This window comes from Onychostoma macrolepis, chromosome 06 (genome assembly GCF_012432095.1).
Source record: "Onychostoma macrolepis isolate SWU-2019 chromosome 06, ASM1243209v1, whole genome shotgun sequence".
NCBI lineage: Eukaryota > Metazoa > Chordata > Actinopteri > Cypriniformes > Cyprinidae > Onychostoma > Onychostoma macrolepis.
Genome location: NC_081160.1, coordinates 22959332 through 22970126, shown reverse-complemented (window position 1 = coordinate 22970126; position 10795 = coordinate 22959332). Strand labels below are relative to the sequence as shown.

Genomic DNA, 10795 nt, shown 5'->3' with positions numbered 1-10795 from the left:
TCATTTTAAAACTCAAATAGCTTCAGTTTTAAGTTATAACTGCATCTGTCTCGGGTGTAGACTGGTGAATTATGTTAATAAACCTGTGTTCTAGTAGGTCTACTGGCCCATATTCAGATGTTTGTGTGGAGTGTGGAATGCAGGACGGGGCGGCCGCGAGATCACTTGCATTTTTTTTTTCCTAATAATGAAACGACATCAGTTCGAAACTCATAATAGGCCCAACTCATATTAATAAATAATTAAAATTACTACTTTTTTCCCGACACATTCATAATCATTTGGCGACTTTTTCCTGTGCTTTGTGGCAAACTTTATGCGTGTACTTGAGCGCGGAATTAAGGCTCACTGTGGATTATAAACTTTGGATAAACATGCGATTAGGCCTAGTTGACTAACTTAGTTAAATTGTTGGGGGCAGCTCTATTAAATAGCTACCCGTCTCCGCTCTTAGAACTGTCAAGTCCATAACGGAGAGATCACGTTGACTAGGCTACATTGATTTTCCCTCTGAAACACACACACACAAAAAAATGTATGAATAGACAACCTTTCTACATCCGGCAGATATTGCTGCTTATGGCTTGTGCATTGTAAATCGTACAAAATAGCCTATGTTATCTCCCCAAAACTCGTATATAAATAAATAATATAAAACACGTTTATAGACTGATTCTTTTTTGAAGTCTAGACTCTATTTTAGGGAATTTAGAAAAATATAAAGAGATGGTTCAACACAGGTCTAATAGCCTATTTATATGAGAATTTATGTTTTGGCTGCGAATGTCACGTCAATAAAGCTGGAATTGCTCTAATGTGATGCTGGTCTTTGAAATACAGGTACTTCCTTTTTTTGTCCAAAGTTGTGATGCTAGTTTTTGAAACACTGTTTTTGGGGGTTTTTTGCAATTTCAAAACTGTTTTTGTGAACGTTCATAAAATATTACTTCACATTTTCATTCATTTACTGTTTTTTTTTTTTTTGTTGTTATTATTTATTTATTATAAAGAATCTAGTTAGGTGTGTTGATCTGGCCCTCTTAACTGACCAAGTTTCTCTTGGACCCTTAGAGAAATTAATTGCCCACCCCTGGTCTACATGCAAGCAGGCTTTCTAATAAAATAAGGTGGTTGAGTGTTCATTAAAAAATAAATATATATATATATATATATATATATATATATATATATATATATATATATATATATATATATAAAAGTGCTGCTTTATCCGACAATAACGTGCAGGGTGTCATAGAACTACATTTAAATAAATTAAATGTATGATTTAATAATAATTTAATTAGATTTAAGTTATTTATTTATGCAATGTTCTAATTTTATATGATTATTTATGTAAATTCTGCGTGACTGTGACGTGTTTTAATGCGTGCGTGCTGAACGTTCGAGCCGCGTTGGTTCAAACACTGGAGCGGAGGGAGTTGCCATGGAAACGGAGCGGCAACACAACGACTGACAAGCAGGAAGCTCCGTTTCTCGCTGCTGTTTTTACTGTTTTCGGTAAGTTTAGTTCCTAAAATCTCACAAATATTAAATACAGTTATTCCTGACGCCTCTCTTGCTTGTATTTGACTCGTTTCTGGTGAAATTAGTTCGTAGAAATGGTTTAGTGTCTTCGAACAAGTCCGTTAGCATCTTAGCCATTTTCAGAGGACATAACGTTAACATTAGGCTAACTCCATAGACAGCTCTTATTGAATGTTTGGGATTTTATTCATATCTTTATGTGCAGATGAGAGGTTTTGACAGTTCTGTAATAGTTTTGCTGGTAATTTTCAGTGGGTGATTGGAAATAGGCTCATTTATTTAACCTAAACATATAGTCTACTCTACACTGTACCGTTAATCGGTGACGTCACTTACATCAGCGGGACAATTAACTGAATCTAGTTCAAACGTATTTTTATCTCTCATGGTAAACAAATGTTGATAAAAACTGTTCTGTGATTTCAGAAGAAAACAAAAGCACGGCAAGATGGGAGGCTCCAAGATTTCACAATTTCTGAAGGGAGCCGCAGATGGAGAAGTAAGGAACACAAGTGAACAGGTGAAGCTTCTTAAAATTTTAAGAGGGCTTTGACATCCACAAATAAGAAGTATGAGCAATATTAAATAAGTAAACCTAGAAGCAAATTATGTTATGTTAAAAGAATGTTTTCTGTATATTCTTCTTTCTCTTTTCTACATTTCACCTGCTCTAGCTTGGTTCCTTGTAATAAACCTGGCTGGCATTGTATACTAAATATTGTTGGCTCTGTGACAAATTGCTTCTTATGTTCCTACATTTTTCCATGTTGATGGCCTGCACCCCAGACTCAGAGCGGACCTCCTGTCGGACAACATCTCCCAGGCACAATGAACAATATGGTAGGTAAGTTAACCTCAAACATGCACTAATGTTCAAAATTCAGTCTCTTATGCTCACCGAGCCTGAATTTATTAAAAAATTCAGATAAAAAAAAACCCAAAAAAAAAAAAACAGTAGTATTACAATTTAAAATAGCTGTTCTCTGTGTGAATGTAATTTATTCCTGTGATCAAAGCTGAATTTTCAGCATCATTACTCCAGTCTTCAGAGCCACATGATCCTTCAGAAATTTTGAACTGTACTGTTTTTATTGCAGGTTTTCTGGATTCCCAGTTGAAGACATCAGTACATCAGATGTTGGCCTGGACAGCTGTATCTACAGTACACCACACTGACCTCTGCTTTTGCATAGAAGGTTCCAAAGCAAAATCACCAACATTAATTATTTCCTTAATAATCATTACTAGATTAATAATCACAAAATAGCTATTTTTATTTTATCTTTGTTGTTATTAATATGAATCAATGCAAAAATAATATATATATATATATATAGATATATATATAGATATATAAAAGCTGTTACATGCCTTTCTCATAAGGTCCCGCCTGTTAGCAATGCTAATATTATTTAGCTTAACGACTTCATTAAATGATTCACTATGAAAAACTGTTTTATCAATGTACTTTTAGGGAGGAACTTGTCAACAAATCTACCTCACAGCGCATCAATGAAAGCAGTTTGGCAATTACAGACGGGCGTGTTGGATCAGGGTTAGATCTGAATTCTGCAGGTGGGTAGATCTCCAGGAACAGGATTGGGCAGTCCTGTTATATTGGTTATGTATGATGGATTTTGAACTGTACTGTTTTTATTGCAGGTTTTCTGGATTCCCAGTTGAAGACATCAGTACATCAGATGTTGGCCTGGACAGTAGGGCTGCACGATATTGGAAAAACTCACATTGCGATATTTTGTATTTCTGCGATATATATTGCGATATGAAAAAAAAAAACTTGAAAAGCTCTATTTGGAAAAAATATTGTAGATGAGTAAATCAGCATAGAAAAATGAACAAATTACAAACATAGATAAATATAATAGAACAAAGATATAAAATAAATAAACAGTGCTTTATATTTTTCCAGTAAGTCTAACAGTATTCAGGTATACTGGTTGAATAATCAAATGTAAAATAACACTGTATAAATTAAATCTAATAAATCTGTTAAAGCTACAAAAGTGATTTTTCTCTGTGTTTTGCTGTTTGATTAACATTCATGACACTGAAAGCCTTAGGAACATTAAACTGCTGTGAGCCTATACTATCCATTTTCTTTATCAATTTTTACCTTCACCTAAGCCATAAGCAACTGTGTTTACAAGGAAACTTGCAGAGACATGCATTTTGACAGTTTCGCGTATGTGTCATTTCAGGCACAAATAGACACGGAACTGAATGGAATTCAGTGTTCACATATATCTGAGTGGCTCTCACCGTGTCTACAAAGGGCGCTGGCAAAATACAATAGAACCCATTATAATCAGTGATGCCGTCTACACTGGATGCGGCGCGACACGGCAAATCCTTGCGAGGAAATCCTCATTCTTTTATGACGTACTGACACAAAGTTCAAAGGATTTGCAACGGTCGCTTTTTCGCGTCCAGTGAAGACAGTGCGTCGCGGGGTGGCGTGATGCGATAGCTGTCGCGAAAACGATCAGTATAAATATAACGGTCAGTATACTAAAAATCGCACATTCTGCGATGTGACTATCGCGGATGTGCATATCGCGATATCGATGCTGAAACGATATATCGTGCAGCCCTACTGGACAGCTGTATCTACAGTACACCACACTGACCTCTGCTTTTGCATAGAAGGTTCCAAAGCAAAATCACCAACATTAATTATTTCCTTAATAATCATTACTAGATTAATAATCACAAAATAGCTATTTTTTATTTTATCTTTGTTGTTATTAATATGAATCAATGCAAAAATAATATATATATATATATATATATATATATATATATAGATATATAAAAAGCTGTTACATGCCTTTCTCATAAGGTCCCGCCTGTTAGCAATGCTAATATTATTTAGCTTAACGACTTCATTAAATGATTCACTATGAAAAACTGTTTTATCAATGTACTTTTAGGGAGGAACTTGTCAACAAATCTACCTCACAGCGCATCAATGAAAGCAGTTTGGCAATTACAGACGGGCGTGTTGGATCAGGGTTAGATCTGAATTCTGCAGGTGGGTAGATCTCCAGGAACAGGATTGGGCAGTCCTGTTATATTGGTTATGTATGATGGATTTTGAACTGTACTGTTTTTATTGCAGGTTTTCTGGATTCCCAGTTGAAGACATCAGTACATCAGATGTTGGCCTGGACAGTAGGGCTGCACGATATTGGAAAAAACTCACATTGCGATATTTTGTATTTCTGCGATATATATTGCGATATGAAAAAAAAAAAAACTTGAAAAGCTCTATTTGGAAAAAAAATATTGTAGATGAGTAAATCAGCATAGAAAAATGAACAAATTACAAACATAGATAAATATAATAGAACAAAGATATAAAATAAATAAACAGTGCTTTATATTTTTTCCAGTAAGTCTAACAGTATTCAGGTATACTGGTTGAATAATCAAATGTAAAATAACACTGTATAAATTAAATCTAATAAATCTGTTAAAGCTACAAAAGTGATTTTTCTCTGTGTTTTGCTGTTTGATTAACATTCATGACACTGAAAGCCTTAGGAACATTAAACTGCTGTGAGCCTATACTATCCATTTTCTTTATCAATTTTTTACCTTCACCTAAGCCATAAGCAACTGTGTTTACAAGGAAACTTGCAGAGACATGCATTTTGACAGTTTCGCGCGTATGTGTCATTTCAGGCACAAATAGACACGGAACTGAATGGAATTCAGTGTTCACATATATCTGAGTGGCTCTCACCGTGTCTACAAAGGGCGCTGGCAAAATACAATAGAACCCATTATAATCAGTGATGCCGTCTACACTGGATGCGGCGCGACACGGCAAATCCTTGCGAGGAAATCCTCATTCTTTTATGACGACTGACACAAAGTTCAAAGGATTTGCAACGGTCGCGGCGTCCAGTGAAGACAGTGCGTCGCGGGTGGCGTGATGCGATAGCTGTCGCGAAAACGATCAGTATAAATATAACGGTCAGTATACTAAAATCGCACATTCTGCGATGTGACTATCGCGGATGTGCATATCGCGATATCGATGCTGAAACGATATATCGTGCAGCCCTACTGGACAGCTGTATCTACAGTACACCACACTGACCTCTGCTTTTGCATAGAAGGTTCCAAAGCAAAATCACCAACATTAATTATTTCCTTAATAATCATTACTAGATTAATAATCACAAAATAGCTATTTTTATTTTATCTTTGTTGTTATTAATATGAATCAATGCAAAATAATATATATATATATATATATATATATATATATATATATATATATAGATATATAAAAAGCTGTTACATGCCTTTCTCATAAGGTCCCGCCTGTTAGCAATGCTAATATTATTTAGCGAACGACTTCATTAAATGATTCACTATGAAAAAACTGTTTTATCAATGTACTTTTAGGGAGGAACTTGTCAACAAATCTACCTCACAGCGCATCAATGAAAGCAGTTTGGCAATTACAGACGGGCGTGTTGGATCAGGGTTAGATCTGAATTCTGCAGGTGGGTAGATCTCCAGGAACAGGATTGGGCAGTCCTGTTATATTGGTTATGTATGATGGATTTTGAACTGTACTGTTTTTATTGCAGGTTTTCTGGATTCCCAGTTGAAGACATCAGTACATCAGATGTTGGCCTGGACAGCTGTATCTACAGTACACCACACTGACCTCTGCTTTTGCATAGAAAGTTCCAAAGCAAAATCACCAACATTAATTATTTCCTTAATAATCATTACTAGATTAATAATCACAAAATAGCTATTTTTATTTTATCTTTGTTGTTATTAATATGAATCAATGCAAAAAATATATATATATATATATATATATATATATATAGATATATATATAGATATATAAAAAGCTGTTACATGCCTTTCTCATAAGGTCCCGCCTGTTAGCAATGCTAATATTATTTAGCGAACGACTTCATTAAATGATTCACTATGAAAAAACTGTTTTATCAATGTACTTTTAGGGAGGAACTTGTCAACAAATCTACCTCACAGCGCATCAATGAAAGCAGTTTGGCAATTACAGACGGGCATGTTGGATCAGGGTTAGATCTGAATTCTGCAGGTGGGTAGATCTCCAGGAACAGGATTGGGCAGTCCTGTTATATTGGTTATGTATGATGGATTTTGAACTGTACTGTTTTTATTGCAGGTTTTCTGGATTCCCAGTTGAAGACATCAGTACATCAGATGTTGGCCTGGACAGTAGGGCTGCACGATATTGGAAAAAACTCACATTGCGATATTTTGTATTTCTGCGATATATATTGCGATATGAAAAAAAAAAAAACTTGAAAAGCTCTATTTGGAAAAAAATATTGTAGATGAGTAAATCAGCATAGAAAAATGAACAAATTACAAACATAGATAAATATAATAGAACAAAGATATAAAATAAATAAACAGTGCTTTATATTTTTCCAGTAAGTCTAACAGTATTCAGGTATACTGGTTGAATAATCAAATGTAAAATAACACTGTATAAATTAAATCTAATAAATCTGTTAAAGCTACAAAAGTGATTTTTCTCTGTGTTTTGCTGTTTGATTAACATTCATGACACTGAAAGCCTTAGGAACATTAAACTGCTGTGAGCCTATACTATCCATTTTCTTTATCAATTTTTACCTTCACCTAAGCCATAAGCAACTGTGTTTACAAGGAAACTTGCAGAGACATGCATTTTGACAGTTTCGCGTATGTGTCATTTCAGGCACAAATAGACACGGAACTGAATGGAATTCAGTGTTCACATATATCTGAGTGGCTCTCACCGTGTCTACAAAGGGCGCTGGCAAAATACAATAGAACCCATTATAATCAGTGATGCCGTCTACACTGGATGCGGCGCGACACGGCAAATCCTTGCGAGGAAATCCTCATTCTTTTATGACGTACTGACACAAAGTTCAAAGGATTTGCAACGGTCGCCGCGTCCAGTGAAGACAGTGCGTCGCGGGTGGCGTGATGCGATAGCTGTCGCGAAAACGATCAGTATAAATATAACGGTCAGTATACTAAAAATCGCACATTCTGCGATGTGACTATCGCGGATGTGCATAACGCGATATCGATGCTGAAACGATATATCGTGCAGCCCTACTGGACAGCTGTATCTACAGTACACCACACTGACCTCTGCTTTTGCATAGAAGGTTCCAAAGCAAAATCACCAACATTAATTATTTCCTTAATAATCATTACTAGATTAATAATCACAAAATAGCTATTTTTATTTTATCTTTGTTGTTATTAATATGAATCAATGCAAAAATAATATATATATATATAGATATATAAAAAGCTGTTACATGCCTTTCTCATAAGGTCCCGCCTGTTAGCAATGCTAATATTATTTAGCTTAACGACTTCATTAAATGATTCACTATGAAAAACTGTTTTATCAATGTACTTTTAGGGAGGAACTTGTCAACAAATCTACCTCACAGCGCATCAATGAAAGCAGTTTGGCAATTACAGACGGGCGTGTTGGATCAGGGTTAGATCTGAATTCTGCAGGTGGGTAGATCTCCAGGAACAGGATTGGGCAGTCCTGTTATATTGGTTATGTATGATGGATTTTGAACTGTACTGTTTTTATTGCAGGTTTTCTGGATTCCCAGTTGAAGACATCAGTACATCAGATGTTGGCCTGGACAGCTGTATCTACAGTACACCACACTGACCTCTGCTTTTGCATAGAAAGTTCCAAAGCAAAATCACCAACATTAATTATTTCCTTAATAATCATTACTAGATTAATAATCACAAAATAGCTATTTTTTATTTTATCTTTGTTGTTATTAATATGAATCAATGCAAAAAAATAATATATATATATATATATAGATATATATATAGATATATAAAAAGCTGTTACATGCCTTTCTCATAAGGTCCCGCCTGTTAGCAATGCTAATATTATTTAGCGAACGACTTCATTAAATGATTCACTATGAAAAAACTGTTTTATCAATGTACTTTTAGGGAGGAACTTGTCAACAAATCTACCTCACAGCGCATCAATGAAAGCAGTTTGGCAATTACAGACGGGCGTGTTGGATCAGGGTTAGATCTGAATTCTGCAGGTGGGTAGATCTCCAGGAACAGGATTGGGCAGTCCTGTTATATTGGTTATGTATGATGGATTTTGAACTGTACTGTTTTTATTGCAGGTTTTCTGGATTCCCAGTTGAAGACATCAGTACATCAGATGTTGGCCTGGACAGTAGGGCTGCACGATATTGGAAAAACTCACATTGCGATATTTTGTATTTCTGCGATATATATATATATATAGATATATAAAAAGCTGTTACATGCCTTTCTCATAAGGTCCGCCTGTTAGCAATGCTAATATTATTTAGCGACTTCATTAAATGATTCACTATGAAAAACTGTTTTATCAATGTACTTTTAGGGAGGAACTTGTCAACAAATCTACCTCACAGCGCATCAATGAAAGCAGTTTGGCAATTACAGACGGGCGTGTTGGATCAGGGTTAGATCTGAATTCTGCAGGTGGGTAGATCTCCAGGAACAGGATTGGGCAGTCCTGTTATATTGGTTATGTATGATGGATTTTGAACTGTACTGTTTTTATTGCAGGTTTTCTGGATTCCCAGTTGAAGACATCAGTACATCAGATGTTGGCCTGGACAGTAGGGCTGCACGATATTGGAAAAAACTCACATTGCGATATTTTGTATTTCTGCGATATATATTGCGATATGAAAAAAAAAAAAACTTGAAAAGCTCTATTTGGAAAAAATATTGTAGATGAGTAAATCAGCATAGAAAATGAACAAATTACAAACATAGATAAATATAATAGAACAAAGATATAAAATAAATAAACAGTGCTTTATATTTTTTCCAGTAAGTCTAACAGTATTCAGGTATACTGGTTGAATAATCAAATGTAAAATAACACTGTATAAATTAAATCTAATAAATCTGTTAAAGCTACAAAAGTGATTTTTCTCTGTGTTTTGCTGTTTGATTAACATTCATGACACTGAAAGCCTTAGGAACATTAAACTGCTGTGAGCCTATACTATCCATTTTCTTTATCAATTTTTTACCTTCACCTAAGCCATAAGCAACTGTGTTTACAAGGAAACTTGCAGAGACATGCATTTTGACAGTTTCGCGCGTATGTGTCATTTCAGGCACAAATAGACACGGAACTGAATGGAATTCAGTGTTCACATATATCTGAGTGGCTCTCACCGTGTCTACAAAGGGCGCTGGCAAAATACAATAGAACCCATTATAATCAGTGATGCCGTCTACACTGGATGCGGCGCGACACGGCAAATCCTTGCGAGGAAATCCCTCATTCTTTTTATGACGTACTGACACAAAGTTCAAAGGATTTGCAACGGTCGCTTTTTCGCGTCCAGTGAAGACAGTGCGTCGCGGGGTGGCGTGATGCGATAGCTGTCGCGAAAACGATCAGTATAAATATAACGGTCAGTATACTAAAAATCGCACATTCTGCGATGTGACTATCGCGGATGTGCATATCGCGATATCGATGCTGAAACGATATATCGTGCAGCCCTACTGGACAGCTGTATCTACAGTACACCACACTGACCTCTGCTTTTGCATAGAAGGTTCCAAAGCAAAATCACCAACATTAATTATTTCCTTAATAATCATTACTAGATTAATAATCACAAAATAGCTATTTTTTTATTTTATCTTTGTTGTTATTAATATGAATCAATGCAAAAAAATAAAATATGAGATGAGAGGTGGTGGTGGGTGGGGGTTTGGCACTATGACCCATTTTTTTAATCTTGGTGATACATTTATTCACCAGTGTTTTGTCTGCTTTATACCTAAAACTTTTTTCTTTAAAATCTACCTTCTCAGATGCAGTTATGTCCGTTTCGCTGGCCAGATCGGAACAGCCCTGAATGGGAAGATGGCAGAGCTAAGACTGGCAATGTCTAGGAAAATGTTAATCAAAATGAGTGTTTCCCCAGTGAGTGAGTTTGGGAATATTTTGAAATGAAATACTGAGGGAAAAAAGTGAGCGCTTTGAAAAGGCTTTAAAAATAAAATAAAATCTGAAGTTGAAGTTAAATGAAGTTAAAGTTTTTACTTGAAAAGTGTGTAGTTGTCAAGTCTGTGCTGAAAAAAATGCATTAAAGTTTGTATTTGAAAAGACTGAATTGTGTGTTCT

General features: G+C 35.4%; 2 long non-coding RNA genes across 2 annotated transcripts; both read left to right on the top strand.

Annotated features, from left to right (window-relative positions):
• Nucleotides 1-3729: 3729 nt before the first annotated feature.
• LOC131541869 (uncharacterized) lies at nt 3730-5413 on the top strand. Its single transcript, XR_009271608.1, has 3 exons — nt 3730-4215; nt 4500-4600; nt 4688-5413. It is a non-coding gene; the product is annotated as an uncharacterized LOC131541869 (long non-coding RNA).
• A 445-nt stretch (nt 5414-5858) lies between these two features.
• Nucleotides 5859-10452, top strand: LOC131542472 (uncharacterized). Its single transcript, XR_009271717.1, has 8 exons — nt 5859-6086; nt 6174-6664; nt 6752-6804; nt 8018-8118; nt 8206-8687; nt 8775-8827; nt 9020-9120; nt 9208-10452. It is a non-coding gene; the product is annotated as an uncharacterized LOC131542472 (long non-coding RNA).
• Nucleotides 10453-10795: the final 343 nt, after the last annotated feature.